The sequence below is a fragment of the Mastigoproctus giganteus genome, chromosome 5 (assembly GCF_048544385.1).
Source record: "Mastigoproctus giganteus isolate SK-2022 chromosome 5, ASM4854438v1, whole genome shotgun sequence".
Lineage (NCBI taxonomy): Eukaryota > Metazoa > Arthropoda > Arachnida > Uropygi > Thelyphonidae > Mastigoproctus > Mastigoproctus giganteus.
The window spans coordinates 49,200,342-49,216,722 of record NC_143579.1 but is presented as its reverse complement, the minus strand read 5'-3'; the positions used below and the strand labels follow the sequence as shown (position 1 = coordinate 49,216,722).

Below are 16,381 nucleotides of genomic sequence, written 5' to 3'. Positions count from 1 at the left end.
ATTTTTCAGTCATTTGCTGTGCACTGGACTTTCTATTCTGACGCACAATTCACTTTAAATGCCTGCGGTCTCGTTCTTTGAATACCAACTTTCTGTCGCATTTCTTCCTTTTGGAGCTCTATTCTCCTTTTGGGGTTCATTCAGCGTATACTTTTCACATGGTCACTTTCTACACAACAGTTATTTCCTTTGTTTTCTCACTTGTCCTCTTCGAGTAGACTAAGAAGTCCCAGGAAAGCGTAAACTGTCTGATGTCAAGGAACTTGGGATCATACCACGTGGCAACTTACATTTGCATATCGTAAGTTTAATTATCTGGTGATTCCAATTGCAAAAGGTTTCTAATTTTTTGGCCAGTGAGTACATATACAGGTATGTAATAAAACTACTGCAAAAGCTCAGTTTTAAAAATTGCTCAAAAGAGATAAGAATGGGTAGAGGAGTTTTACTCATGTATAAATGCAAAGAAGCAGAAAATATAGTCCATAGCATCCTTGCATGGTCAAAATAATATCGTTGACAATCCATCCAAAATGGCGACAAGAATTGAAGGTATTTAGCAAATATCTTTAGTATTGAAAACCCATTGAAGCCTAATTGAACTGTTGTAAAATAAGGGACATGAGGAAGATGGTCATAAATGGATATTCTTCAGAATGGGTTAGAAGTCTCGCAGGGATCAGTGCTCGGACCTTTTTTGTTTCTGATAGTGATGGGCAGTGGGAATTTGTCAAAGTTTACTGATGACTTAAAAGGGTGGAGATGGTTAATGATCAGAACCAGGCTATACGGATTCAAAATAATTTGGATCGACTGAAAGTATGGTCTGAAATATGGCAGCCAATTGGTGCAATAGCACACACTTTTTGAGTGGACCTGGGTTCAAGCCCGTGGCTGCCAAATACGATTAACATTTGTATTGATTGATTTATTGTAAACTCCACTAACCTGGTGGTTGTGCCCTAAGAGGAATGTCTTAAGAGATGTGGTCTACACAGCTTTACAACTAGACACCTTAGAGAAATATTCGATTGAAGGGGGATATTCTCACTGGGGTGTAAGGCAAGAATTGGAGGGTGTAAATATAAAATCCTCGTAATCGTATACTAGATCTTATAAAGGGTACGCTTTTCAGTTGAGTCAACTGGTCTCGAATGATGATCAAATGGTTTTTCATCTCACAAGACAGGAAAAACAGCCAAAGAATGTACTCAATTTAGAGACAAAATTGGTTTTTGTTGCCTTGAAAACTGAAATGGTCTCGTACAGGTTCACTGGACTTTGCACTTTTAGACTTTCTTCTATGGGGATAGCCTCAAAACTTTTGTTCCAGGAAAAGCCCACTCCATTGAAGATCTGATTGAAGGTCGTCGTAATGCACGACATATCTAAGTTGTCTTTTGGATTCTGTGTCAAGGTAATAAAGGTTACGAGACGCCAGTATCTGTAAGTTGCAGTTATGGTTGGCTTGCCTGTTTTTCTGTTTGAAAAGCTAGTTTTCAGTATAACAAAACCTTTTAACTCATCCACGGCAAGGAAAAAATTATAACTTCATCATTTCACTCGAAATCGAAGTGAGTTCGAGCCCCGTCGATGACGGGAGGAATTTTTATGGGCCTTTTTCACAAGGTGGCTGAGTTAGTCGGTCTGAGGCGAGGGTGACATGGTTTTTCATCCAGCAAACAGACCTCAGAACACACGCAATTTACAGAGAATATACGTGGAGCAATATGAGCTTAGTCGCTGATGCTCCTAAAATTCTACAGCAACAACAGTTTTTAAGTTGTCTGGTCCTTTGGCTTTTTGGATTCAGAAGAACAGCTATTTGAAATTCAAAATTAGCTTTTTGAAAGATTAATCAGTTGAACTCCAAAAATTATTTCGATAATTTGCCCAACACGTCTGATCTTTTCCATAAATAGAAAGAAAGGATGGAACATACATTATATCTTTCAAAAAGGCGAAATCTCTACTAAAAAAGAAAACAGAAGGAAGAAGATGTGGATGGAGAGAAATGCGATAATTGTATCATAGAATTTACTTACTTTGTTAATACTTCTACCGCGGAACTAGAAACTGCTCTTATCGCGTTTAATGGGAAGAAAGAAAGAAAATCCAAATGAGTTTCTGCTCACAGAAACTCGTCGTTGAAAGAGGTCATACGGGAGCTTTTAGCGGTCAGCAAAACCCACCCCTAACTGTTAGCAAGGACGGTGTATTACTAGACAAAAGGTCTGTGCCTGCCCGGAGGCCCTCTCTAAAGCAATAAGCAGCTAGTTTAGTTTGCTCAGACTAGCAGTCCCACACACACACAGATCTTATGTACACAGACACAAGCTTGTTCTAGACCCTTGGGACAAACCTTCATCAATAATGGGCAAACTAATAGAACACCAAGAGATGTCCGTGTGTGTGCGCACCAGTCGGAAAATGCACTTAGTCAAATGTAAACACAACCCTACTTCGTGAGTTTGTGCTAACTACGAACCCTCGCTATGTCGACAAGCAATGTCATCTCTTCTCCGATCATTTTTATCTTTTGTCGCCTGCCGACGCTTCTCCTCCGAGCCTACATTAGCGACGCGCATATTTTTCAACGGGTTGTCATTCATAATTTAAAAAAAAGGCGTTTTTTCCAACAAAGATTGAATTTGTCAGCCCAAGATGGCCGCTATGAAATCAATTATGAACAGCAGAAGATTGTGTTCGCTTAATGTGCTTATTTCTAACAATTAACGACACTAGTGCCCTCTGGTAAAACTTCTCTGTCGTAGATTTAACGCCAAAAGACTAGATCATCTCATAACATGGCAGATATAAAAAGAAAAATGCTTTATTCTCCTTCAATAGATTTGCATTATCGATTTAGAGGACTTGTTTGCATTTAAATACGATCCATCTAGTTTCGCTTTGCCATCTTCAAAGCCTTTTTCCATCTGCTTGTCTTATTGACTACTTCATACCTTCGCAGCATCTCTTCCTGTTCATCCCTCTCTATGATTCCATTTATCACTAAGAAATGACCCTCTGGAGAATCCTTTGAACCAGTGAATATTTACATTAATCAGTCTACAGGACATTAAAATCTCTATTTTACCATCTTCTTTATTACAACTGACTTGATTTCAATTCTTCCATTAAGGCTTTACATAACAGTAAATCCACCAACAATTACATCACTTCCTGTCTCGCGGCACAACTAGGATATCGTCTGCCAGCTTAATGCGTATATTTCTCACTAGAGGCAGGAGCAATGGATTTCTGTCAACGTCATTTTCGTTCGATTTTTTTTATTCGAATAAAAAAAAGGGATAAAAATCCCAATATATGTTTTTTTGTTTTCATTGATAAATTCTTTGCTGAAAAATGGTACCGGGCATAAATATTTCCACTTTTCCAGCTATTTTAAATGAGGCTAGAATAGAATGAAAAGCGTAAATCTGTTTGGATATAAGCCAAAGGTTATTTGGAGTATAAAATTCGTCTCTTCCGCATACAAACAACCAAACATGATTCTACGTTTTCTGGTGGTCAAAAACAAGTCGGAAAAAAGAAATAATAAAGACCCACGTGGTTGCCTGGCGTTCGAGCGCAAGATTTTTGTTGGCATTAGTCAGTGGCTCTGAGCGTGGATCATAGTCCTCTCTTTTTCGTGGATCTTATCGTTCGTAATGATGCCAAGGGAAATTTTTCTTCTAAACAACCACTCAGTGTCTTCTTATCTGGAGTTTGTGCCCCAACAGACAAGCTGGACCCACTTCAAGGCCAAACGTCACCTAATGGTAGTGTTATCGCCCACAGAGAAAAACATTTCTTAGCAATTGTTTAGGACTTTCTTAACGCCAAGGTTACGATGTACTAACTGTGGATACATCTGCGATATGCTGGCGACATCCCACCGATCCCGCTTTTAGAATTTTCTCTACACCCCCCCTCGCATCGTGAGGGGTTAGATACCACCCCCCTCCTTCCACCCCGACATCTGTCGCACGAATCACATAATTCCATTTTGTGATGTAATGGATTGGATTATTATGGTAGATCGACCATCACAGAGAGAGAGAGAGAGAGAGAGAGATAGATGGTGATAGAAGCGAATAGAGGAGAGTGTGCCCATACAGCTGATATACTTCGATTCTAAGTCACGTTCCGTTCATGTGCGGCCAATCGGAGGGAACGTACGGAAAGCGTGTCTAAGTTACTTTCTATGTCCGCATTATCAGCAACCAAACTTTCTGTTCCTCAGAGAACGAAGAGGAAATTCCTGTAACTGAAGTTAAATGGTTCGCTATCTGTGTCTGTAGCTAGGGGCGCGCGCTGGTACACTTACTGGGCGTCGTTTAAGTGTGGGGGAGACTCTTCTCCCGCAATATACCAGAAATTCCGGGAAACAGGGAGTCTCTATGATGCTTTGGCAAAGCCTCGCGTCTCTCTCTCTCTCTGTCAAGTTGTTTCGGTTTATTGTATCAACACTGAACGATCCCCCAGTGGAAAATGTATTTATCGTGGTGTACAAAGCGTGTGTATGATTAAAGATTCCCTATTTTGTTTAAATTTTTTGATGTCCTGGACATAATTGGATCGGCAAATATTTTTGAAATATTGATATATGTTACAAATAGCAGAGGTCCCAAGGAGCCTTGAGGTACCTCAAAGGAAAGGCGATCTTTATATACTTGTTGATCAATACAGCTCCTTGGGGCAATTCTATATTCAATCAAGAAGGGGAAATTGGAAGAGGTATTAGGGAACACAGTCGAATGATTTGGTTTATGTACTTATATATCTGCGGTTTACAGACTCCATACTCGATGCTTCATCTTCTGGATTGTTTTTCACTGAATGAAATAATCCAACGGACTCAGTCTGTATCTTATCTATCTGGTGGCCACTGCTTAACCAAATTTCTAGAATATCCAGCAGCAGCTAAATTAGATCCGATAAAGCGCTGGTAGATATTTTGGGGAAATGAGTGTATATAACTTCAGAATTGACCTCAGTGTTTTTCAACAGGACTGGGTTGGTTGTTTTGAATGTGTACTCCAGACAACTAAGGTCATAAGGCGTCAGTGTACTGTCTCTATAAATTGCGGTTGGTTTTCGGGATGAAAAATCCATTTTTTATATAAATATATGACATCTTAGAATGTTAATTAAATATATCACACCTTAAAAGGCATTTCTTTGAGTTCAAAGAGTAGCATTTCTTGGCACGCGGACTATTTGGTCATTTCCCTAAGACCGACCCTATGATGACACCTCATGGCTTTAGTTGTCTCTACCCTTATTCTAAAGCCCCACTGTGCATGGCACTAGGGTGGTTTCAACTGTAATATTCAAACTCTTCATTAACCACTCCAATTCTGTAACCTCAACCAACAGGGAGCCGAGAACCGCTAGATGGATCTATGAACCTCGAGATTCAGGAAAAAGACCACAAATACCTTCGTAAAATAGGTGTTGCCTTTGAAGGTACAGCCTCAAATTTTAACTGGAGAAACGTACGCGATTTTTATACTGATTCCCTGAACGATGCTGCTACTATCAACGGGTATGTAGTGAGGGGGGAGGGGAGGATGTCAGCATTTAGTATCACTATTTGCTAAACTCCATCTCCATATTTCAACCCATTTTAGCATACTCCGTATATCATCTACGGAGCAAAAGAAAAACCCATTCACAATCAGACGATTTCGATCGCAGCAGATAGGAGACAGGCAGAAGGAACCTGTAAGAGTAATTTGCGGCCGAAACCACCTATCGGGAGAAAAACACTTTAAGACACATCAACTAACTCGTCCAGACAGAATAACAAAGAAACACGGACGGCAGCGAAGCGAATAGAAACCCCCGCCAGTAGCTGAGAGATCTTTGCGGACGAAAATCCGCATCGTTTACGACCAAAGAGCGTCTCTGCAGTGCGAGAAATTACCGCGCGAAGAGAAACGATACAGAACGAAGATTAAGTAGAGCCGAGTGTACGCCCACGAGCAGAAATATGTTTTTCTAACATCGGACGCCATGCTGTTTCTTATCATTAGTAGCGCAAAGAAATTGATTGTGAGAAGCAAACGAGTCAAGGAGAAAGTTTTTATGAGGAATAATTGTGGTGGTTGGTAAAGAGAATGGAAAATATTCTTAAAACCTTAATTACAATTCGTTAAAAAAAAATTCCCCGAAGATTGTACCCTCAAAAGAAAAAAAAAAGAAAAGGGAACTCGTATCTCGGAAAAGAAAATTAAAAAGCGCATCCAGGCCGTTTCATGGGCACATACGCTAATGGGCCAAAAGACTTCTCGCAACTATCATTTATGCATTTTTACCTTTGAAACAATTGCCGTATTTTATATGGAAGAGCGTAACAATTTATCTTAATGTCCAAAAGAAATTCATAGAACATTGTTTTCCGTGTTATAAATTTTTATAATAATGGTTTTTCGTATTTCAACAATAAAACATTGTTAATGGTATTACTGCAGCTTGTTTTTAGCGCCTGCGCGTGGAATATCTAGTCGATTTCATAATTCTCGTGCTCATTAATCGATTTCATTTTGTTGAGAAACGGATGTATTGTTGCGTCACAATTTATACGTTGGTATTTCCAACTTAAAACTGACAACAAACGTCGTTTGGTATGTAACTTTTTGTTTTCATTGTTTAGCACGTGCAAATCTCAAAATGATGCTAATTTCATAGGAGACTGATTGTGGCTAATAAAACATTGTAATTTTAATCCTAAAAATGATTTAGCACCTATGACATGCGCAGTACAACTTAAAAAATAGTCGATTTCATAATTCTCGTGCTCATTAATCTATTTCATTTTGTGGAGCAATGGATGCATTGTTGCATCACAATTTATACGTTTTGGTATTTCCAACGTGAAACTGACAACAAACATAATTTCATTGTTTAGCACGTGCAGATCTCAAAATGATGCTAATTTCATAGGAGACTGTGATTGGCTAATAAAAATGTGTAATTCTAATGCTAAAAATGATTTAGCACTTCTGACATGCGCAGTACAGCTTAAAAAATAGTCGATTTCATAATTTTGCGCCCATTAATCGATTTTATTTTGTTGAAAAACGTATGTATTGTTGCGTCACAATTTATCCGTTTTGGTATTTCCAACGTTGAAACTGACAACAAACGCGTTTGGTATTTAACTTTTTTGTTTTCGTTGTCTAGCACGTGCAGATCTCAAAATGATGCTAATTTCATAGGAGACTGTGATTGGCTAATAAAATTGTAATTTTAATGCTAAAAATGATTTAGCACTTCTGACATGCGCAGTACAGCTTAATTTCATAATTTTTGTGTTCATTAATCGATTGCATTTTGTTGAGCAACGGATGTATTGTTGCGTCACAATTTATCCATTTTGGTATTTCCAACGTTGAAACTGACAACAAACATCGTTTGGTATTTAACTTTTTTGTTTTCATTGTCTAGCACGTGCAAGTCTCAAAATGATGCTAATTTCATAGGAGACTGTGATTGGCTAATAAAACATTGTAATTTTAATCCTAAAAATGATTTAGCACTTCTGACATGCGCAGTAACAGCTGACAAAATAGGGCGTAAAGGAGTTTATGGAAAAATGAAAGCCGACTTTGTTTATTCTAACGCCTTCTGTCATATTTTGACAAAAATATGATAAAAAAGAGTCCAATTTATTCCGGTGAGACTTGCAGCCTTTCAAATACAATCCTCTGTTTTTTTTTTTTTCAACTCCAGATTTTTGAAGGCTATTGATAAAAGGCGTGTGACGGATTTTAGCCGAATAACTTTAGGCACATTTTAGCCATTCGTCGCACGGAGCGAAAGAAAGAAACAAAGAAAAGAAGAGAGAAAACATAAAAGAGATTGCCTTGTAAGAAACATAGTGATGTGAAAGAAATTTCAACATTCTTCAGATCAAATTGGCAAATGAACCCCCCCCCCCTGTTTTCTTGTTGGGAATCAAGCGTGGATATGTTAGAAGACGTTTGTCGGCGATATTTCTCAATGTTCGCTGTCTTACGAATGAGGATGAATGACTTGACGCCATTGTTTTGCTTGTAAAGAGCGAAACAGGGGATGCTCAAATGAAATATGCCTCATAGGTATTATGAGATGCAAGAAATATGTGCCAATGAGCATTACTAAGCGAGCCGGACGACTATAATCACGCTAAAAATAGATAATTTTAATGCAAATTATCATTAATTGTGCAAAAGTAGCTTATCGTCTGGTATTTTAATTCTTGAATAACCCAAAAGTGGTGTTCCTATGGAAATTAGGCTTAGTAAATAAACGGTATTGCTTGGAGTACAGAATTATTTGGATAACACTGTATATATTTTAGTCTCTTATTTTTAATCTGTTTACAATTCGTAAAAAAGAAAAAAAAAATGGCGATTAACTTGATTTGTTTCAGAATTATGTAGAAAACGCAATAGGCGGGAAATGTTATTTGCGGGAATAGTGTAACAGTAGAACACAAGTATAGTTATAGCTATAATGCAGTACTTCAGGAAGCTTAATGTTGTTCACATCAATTTATAATCGCAAGCGCAATCTAGAATAAAAAAAAAACAAAAAAAAAAAAAAAAAAACGCAGTAAATGGAGATCGCTAAATCAGGATTTCGCTGTAGTATCTTTCTAAAGAGTAATTTTCCACCATTCTTCTATTCTCATTATCGTTTCTTAAGCCTGATGCAGTTATTTCAGCTTATTCACCAACACTGGCTTCCCATCCGACATATCGGATAAATAATCCCTTGCAAACAACAGGAAAGAAATCCAGTCGTCTGCAATTAGACAAAAATCGATCTTTTGGAAGTTGGGTAACCAGACGGTTAGTCGGCTCTGTTTAATAGACATTTTCCTTTTTTTGGGAAAGTGTATCTACAGAAGGCTGTGTGCATCAATCCAATTAATGATCCCTTAACTCAATCTCGATCCCCCCACTACACTGGAGGGAGAAGATACTTAACCCCCAGGCTAAAAATCCTACTGGAAATTATATCGGTTGAAGAAACGTTTTAAGCGATGTTCGTTTAAAACATAATCTTTTTATGACCTCCATAACTTTTCCATGTTTTCTAATAGTTTCTTTTGCGTTTGTTGATCATAAAGGGATTTTGCAAAGTCTGAACAAATATTTTTGAGGGGAACTTGCGGGTAAAAACAAGCCATTATCTTTCAAAAGATGATTTTCAACAGGAAACATGGGAGAAAGAGCAGCAGAATTTTGCCATACATTTGCTCGCCATGCAAGCGAAGCACAATAGATGCTCCGAGATCAATATCTTAGTTTCAGGTTCGGTGAGAAAGGGTACACATGCAGTAGAGAAATATTTATAGTAAGTCAGCAGACGGCTTTTGTGCACGCTTGCTAAACGTCACCATTAAACTTAGAAAAAGTCTGAAAATTGGAGCCAAACGACAACGCCATACTCAACGCGTTGGACGCGAAGTTTGAATAACAAATATGTAACTGAATTGTAAATAGTTAGGAAAAAAAAAAAAAAATCTGGTCGGTAGTTGGGCATTAAAATCCATAGCAAAAGACAAAACATTTTTGTGAGAGTTCAATTTATGTTCATATTGGCCGATAGGTTAAAGAAAAATTAAAAATGTCGCTTTAATTAATCAGCAAATGTGCAGAACATTAAAAATAAACTTACCAGAAAATTTTAATGTTAAATTCCATTGTTAAATTGTTGTAAATTACCACAAAAAGCATACGATAGACAAACCCATTGTTGCTTAGCATTAAAATAGACTAAAATTGTAGCTCGAGCTGATTGTTGTGCGTGTTGCATGCTACACTGAAAGGTAAGTAACAATGTCGCTTTAGCCGATTGTTGTCTGCTTATGTGACAAAAAAAATATTGAGAGTTCATGTTCATATTTCGCGATAGGTTAAAGAAAAATGAAAAATTTCCTTTAATTAACCAGAAAATGCACAGAACATTAAAAATCGAAACACTAAAAATTTTTAATGTTAAATACTCATCTGATTTTGTTAATGTTCTGTGCATTTTCTGGTTAATTAAAAGAAATTTTTCATTTTTCTTTAACTTATCGGCAAATATGAACATAAATTGAACTCTACATATTTTTTTTTTTAGTCATTTCATAGACGGACGACAATTGGTTCGAGCGACATTGTTACTTACCTTTTCACTGTAGCTCACAACAATCAGCTGGAGCTACAATTTTAGCCTATTTCAATGCTAAGCAACAATGGGTTTGTCTATCGTATGCTTTTTGTGGTAATTTACAACAATTTAACAATAAAAATTTTTAGTGTTTCGATTTTTAAATTGTTGTAAATTACAGAAAAATCATACGATAGACAAACCCATTCTTGAGCAGCATTGAATAAGACTAAAATTGTAGCTCGACCTGATTTTTGCGCGTGTCGCGTTCACCACTGAAAAGGTAAGTAACAATGTCGCTAGAGCCGATTGTAGTCTGCCTATGAAATGTGACAAAAAAAAAAAAAAAAATGTCTACAGTTCAATTTATGTTCATATTTGCCGATAGATTAAAAAAAATTAAATTTTGCTTTAATTAACCAGCAAATGTACAGAACATTACAAATTGAAACACTAAAAAATTTTAATGTTAAATTGTTGCAAATTACCAGAAAAAGCATACGATAGACAAACCCATTGTTGCGTAGCGTTGAAATAGACTAAAATTGTAGCTCGAGCTGATTGTTGCGCGTGTTGCGTGCTACACTGAAATGATAAGTAACAATATCGCTCGAGCTGATTGTCGTCTGCCTATGAAATGTGACTAAAAAGTTCAATTCCGGCTGTTTACACGTTTTCCAAGTCGATTTCTCTAGACCTAACGAACTAAAGTCGCCATATTTATTTAGTAACATTCGTTTTTAGCCGGAAACTTAAATAACGCCACAGAGTGGTAAAGAAAAGCTCCAATAATGCGTCTTAGAAACGTACATCGGGGAATTTAAGTCGGAACATATCTCCTTAACCTCGATTTTCATGTCCTACGTATTATTAGATCAGCATTTTTGATCATTCTGTTTTTCTGACGTGGATCATGCATCTTTAACTATCCCGCTATATCCACGTATGCAAACAGCATTCGAGTAATCTTAACTCGAGTTGAACGTATCTCGAAACGTATGCAGCGCAAACTATTACTTTTTGATTAGCGTTTACCATAAAAACGCGGCATAAGTTCTTGATATCGAGGGTACTATCTGATACTTCGTATAAGGTTTCAGAATCGTGTGTTTTCCATCCTCTGAGGGGCAATGCCTAGACCCTTCTTCTTTAATGTTTGTGCCCCGGTCATATTTTTCGCTTTTCCCTAGATATTACACAGATAGAGGGAAAAGATGAAATATTTAGAAGCAGTGTTCAGTTGATAGAATATCAGAAACGATTCTGTTATCCAGAACTCGATGTATTTTTAACTCTCTGTGGATTTGCTGGAGGAGATCTTTGTATTGGGTACAGTTTAGGTCGTAAATGGAGAATTTTTACTCTCTAGGAGAGTGTACGTTGAATACATTGAGGTTGCAGTTTGTTTAAGAACGCGAAACGCATACTTTTAGAAGAAATTAGATTTTGGCTTCGTTTGAAATTAAAATAAATTTATTTTTCTGAATTTGGCTTCCAAATTGGATATTTTAAAGTTAATTAGTGACCAGTGGAAATCTTTGCAAAGTTCTCAATTCTCTCATTCGCAATAATGTGTAGTCATGGCAACGAGATGTGGAAGATGTTGGTCGGTGGTCTTTGAAATCTACGTCGAAGCAATTATACATTTTAATCTTTTTTTTTTTTTAATTAGATACACTGCATTACCAAAAGTAACTGATACACCGATCTCAGTATTTGGAATAGTATCAGAGTAGGGATATCTTTTTTAAACATTTTCCCCTACTCGCGTTCCATATGTATGCTTCAAACATGGAGTACATATCTAAGGCTCTACCACTTGATTGGTAGCCTGTTTCTTTGAATTTACTTATCTGTCCTATTCCCATAGATGCATCCTATTTTTATGTATCTTTAGGCTTTCTGGCAACTAAAAAAAAACTATTCAAATTCCTTTAGAATTTGCGAGGTTAGTCAACGAAAGGAAGGAAAAGCAATCATGGGTCCTTGAGACATGAATGATAGATGCGGGTATCTCATTTAGCCGGGGATCTTGCGAACAATATACGTGGATGTTGTCGAGTGAAAACCTTTCCACTTGTTCGTATGCATTACTGCAGTTCATCTATAACAAAATCATTCATTGTATCGTAAAATAAGCAACAGCATGCTTCGGAGGACGTTCATATGCATGCTGCTGATGGAGGAAGCCTTTTTGAAATAGGATTACGCGTGTAGTCCCACGAACCGAGCCTACTTTTCTAATATCAGAAGACGAAAGAGAGAAAGGCGAAAGGCAGCACGGGGAAAAGCAACAAAGATATGTATATGAGAGATGGGACAGAAAGAAGGAATAGAGAAAATGAAGGTATAGAGAGACGGAAAGAAAACGCAGGGAAAAGCAGACAGAATAGAGAAAGTGATAGAGCAAAGAAAAAGAAACTGAGGATAGAGAGAACGGAAAATAGTGAATGGAGAGAGAGAGGAGAATGAATCTCTATATATAAAGAGAGAAGGGCGAAAGAATGAGGGGAGAGAAAACAGAAGGAATGTGTGTGTGTGTAGAGAGAGAGAGATGAATAAAAAAGCTGTTATACGTAATGTGGTGACCCCAATAATTTTAGCCTGAAGTGTATTTGTCTGACTGCGGGAGGAAATTCCTGCAATTAGCATTTAATTGCAGACGTCAGTAATTCCCCCACACTGATATCAGGACAAAGGGCACTCGGTGATGCGGGTAATAAGAATAAAGATCTGCACTGCCCCCCACCCCCCTCACCACCACTGCAATTCGCATTTCACACGGCAGCAAATTAGACGCATATTCTTCGCGAGCCATCTCATCGACACTCCCCACCGGTGCAGCCACAGCCGCAAAAATTCTCACCAGATGGCGTCAGCAAGACGCGCTAAAGAAAAACACAAACATCCCCGAAATCGATTCCAAACTCACTTTTTACCACGCCAATCCGAAAACCAACTAACTCAGAACTGAGCGGAAATCGCCATCAAGATCGCGAAGAGATTTCAGCGTCCGGTACCCCCCGAAGGTCTCCAAAGTGGCTCCCCAGAAATTAGCATTAAGACGTTCCCTTTTCCTGCGCAAAACGACCAAATTATTCGTCCCATTATTTGCCAAACGCGTGTAAAACGTATTCTCGACAACGGCGCCACCGTCTTATATCTCCTAAAGGAGGCCATAAATTACCACTCTCGCATAACGTCTGCGTTCGCCCCACTCAACATTAACGTCCCTCGAATTCGTACAACTGTCCCGAATCCCTATTGTGTCCCATTCCGCGGGCCTCTAATCGTTTGTGTACACACACAGACACCGAACTCGCTGTTTGTTCTGAATTACTTCGGACATAAATAATTTGTACGCTACGACTACATCCCGATCGACTCCTCTTCCGATGTGAAGTGGAGCCGTAGCTTCCGTGTTACGGCACCTGGCACACCCTAGCGATGTCCACGTTGTGAGGAAGGGCGGCAGTAAACAGCTGTATAATAGTTGGTGCCGGGACCGGCGTCCGTTGCCAGTTGATTCTTTCAAAAGTCTGCCGATCACGTGACTTTAGTGTCTGTTGGTTTTTCCGTACGCGGGAAGTTGAAAGGATCCGTATGGCCGTAACAATCACCACCGGTGATAACCAATCTGCTGTAGTTTGGTCTTAAGGGTGTTCGAAACATGACCTCCGAAGGAGAGGTCACTTGGATGATATATAATAATCTCCCTGTACAGATCTGAAGATCTTATTTGTGAAAGAAATAGTTAAAAGGTTGGCAACACTATGTCATCCCTCTCAGATTAATTAACAACACTCGGTGGACAAAAAATTAGGAACCTTTATTCAATATCTAGTAAGACCACCTTTTGCCAGAATTACCAACTCTAGATTTCACCATTCTTCCATCAGGATAATTTTCAGTTGTTGTTGGTAGAGAACTGCGAAGCCCAACTGCCCTTTGAGTATATTCTCAATTGGATTCAAACAAGGAGAATTAGGCGCCCAGAAGCATTGCACGGTGGAGACAATCCGATACAGAAAGATATTCATTGTAGGTAATACGACCCTCTAACGATGTGTGGTTCCAGTCCGTACCAAGAGAACGTATCCGTTACCATGATACTACTTCTAGCTGCTTGATTGGTGAACAGGAGATGGTCAAAGTGCATGGTTTCGTGAGATTCATGCCACTCTACCATTGGTAGAAAACAGTGTCAGTAGAGACCCGTCAGACCTCATGTTTCGTTTTTACTGTTCCGTAGTCTTGGGATTGGCAGCACGACTCCAGTTGAATCCTTTGATTTTTTTTTTTTTTTTTTTTTTTGTTATAAAGTGACTTGTATAGACATGACTACAAAATCCCAAATTCTTCAACCCTTGCCGCATAGTTCGGTTGGATACTTTGCCTAAATTGAATATTTCAATCACACTGGACCTTCTATCCGGATGCTCAATTCGCTCTAAATTCGTATGTCTCATTCTTGGATGAGTACTCACGTTCTGTCTTCCTTTTAGAGCTGCATTCTCCTTAGTCTTCGTACTTTTTTGAGATGGTTGCTTTGGACACACCAGTGATTTCCTTCGTTCTCCAACAACAACACCTTTCTGAAAATCAGAAAGATCTCTATCTTCCCCATGACCCAGTCGATTAAGAAGCCCCAGCATAGCGTACAGTATTTATTTGATATCAAGGAACTTCCAGTTATACCACGTGACAACTTGCATTCGTATACTGTACGGTTATTCATCTATCAACATCAGTTACAAAAGGTTTCTAATTTTTACGCCAGTGAGTGTACATAACCTTCTGAGAATATCAAAGAATTTCTCCCTCTCGATCATCACATGATGCTGTAGTTTGGTACATATATATACACTCAGTGATCACTGAATTATGACTACCTACCTAATACCATTGGGCCACAGTTCGCACCGATAATAGCCACTATTCGTCCAGGCGTTAACTCTAGATGCTTGAAGACGTCTTTGGTATCTGCAGCCATGTTGCCTGCAAGGCTTTCCATAGTAGATGGAGGTTGTGTGTCCATACTCTTTACGTTCCGTTCCAAAACATCCCACAGGTGTTCAATTAGATTGAAGTCAGACGAATTTGGAAGCCAATCAAGGTGGGTGATATCTTCGCTGTGTTCCTCGAACCACTCGTGCATAGTGCGGGCCCGAATGACACTACGTCTTGGAAGATCCCGTGGTCTCCTAAGAGCTGCCAGTAGACCTCACCAACATAAAGTTGGTCCATACGCACTAAGGGACCTAGCTCTCCAGAAAAACAAGCCCCATATTAAGCAGCCACCGCCACCTACCTGGATAGTGGTCAACAGGCAGGTTGGATCTATGGACTCATGTTGCTTGCGTCATACGAAGGGATCCGTCGACGTGTTGTACCATGTATTTGGACTCATCCCAGCACATTCGTTTCCAGTATTTCAGTGTCCAACCAGGGTGTTGTTGACGCTATTCGTCATCGACGATGATCAGCGGTGAGGAGAGTGTCTCTTAGGTCGTCTGCTGTGGAACTCCGTACGTCTGAGTTTGTGGCGCATCGTCATTTGGGATATTGTATTGCGATGTCAACTTTCGCATAGTGACCTGCCGTTGAGTCCTTGCAACGCGCTGCACCCTTCGCTCATTTCGTGTAATAAAGAGGTCGTTTGACCCTTTAGACACCATTCTTTGTACACCTTAACCACAGCGGGCCATTAGCAACCGACAAGAAGTGCCCTTTCCGATATGGCAACACCCTACCCACGAGCTCCCACAATCATACTCTTTTGAAATTCTGTGATATCTTTACTGCGTCCCATATCACTGAGCGTATATATAAACCATTAAGGAATTTTGGACAGTGAAGAAGGTTTCTTCTTTACACACGAAACGTAATTTCAGGAAGTTTATATGCTTAAGGTGGAATTTTACTAAAGAAAAGAAGTAATCTGCATTGTTCCATCCTCATACAGATGCCGAGAGAGAGAGGACGTCTTCACCTTCTGAGAAATTAACTATTAATGGGAAAGCAACAATAGTATTCGTAGACTGAATCTACACATGCGTAGAAGAGATTTCAGGAAAGGGGTTTCGTTTAAAAGAGAAGGAAACATTCTGCCAATGATCTAGGCTTAGCTTCTTACTTCGTTGCTATGTAACCAACATAAGATAGTTCTTTGCATTCTGCTGTTTATTGGAAACGTCTCTGGTGTAAGAAGAAAAGCTCTGCTGACATT

General features: G+C 38.9%; 1 protein-coding gene across 2 annotated transcripts in view; it reads right to left on the bottom strand.

The window, feature by feature from the left end:
- Positions 1-16,381, bottom strand: part of LOC150085378 (protein O-mannosyl-transferase TMTC2-like) — a 217,782-nt gene that overhangs the window by 130,976 nt on the left and 70,425 nt on the right. The window lies entirely within an intron of this gene.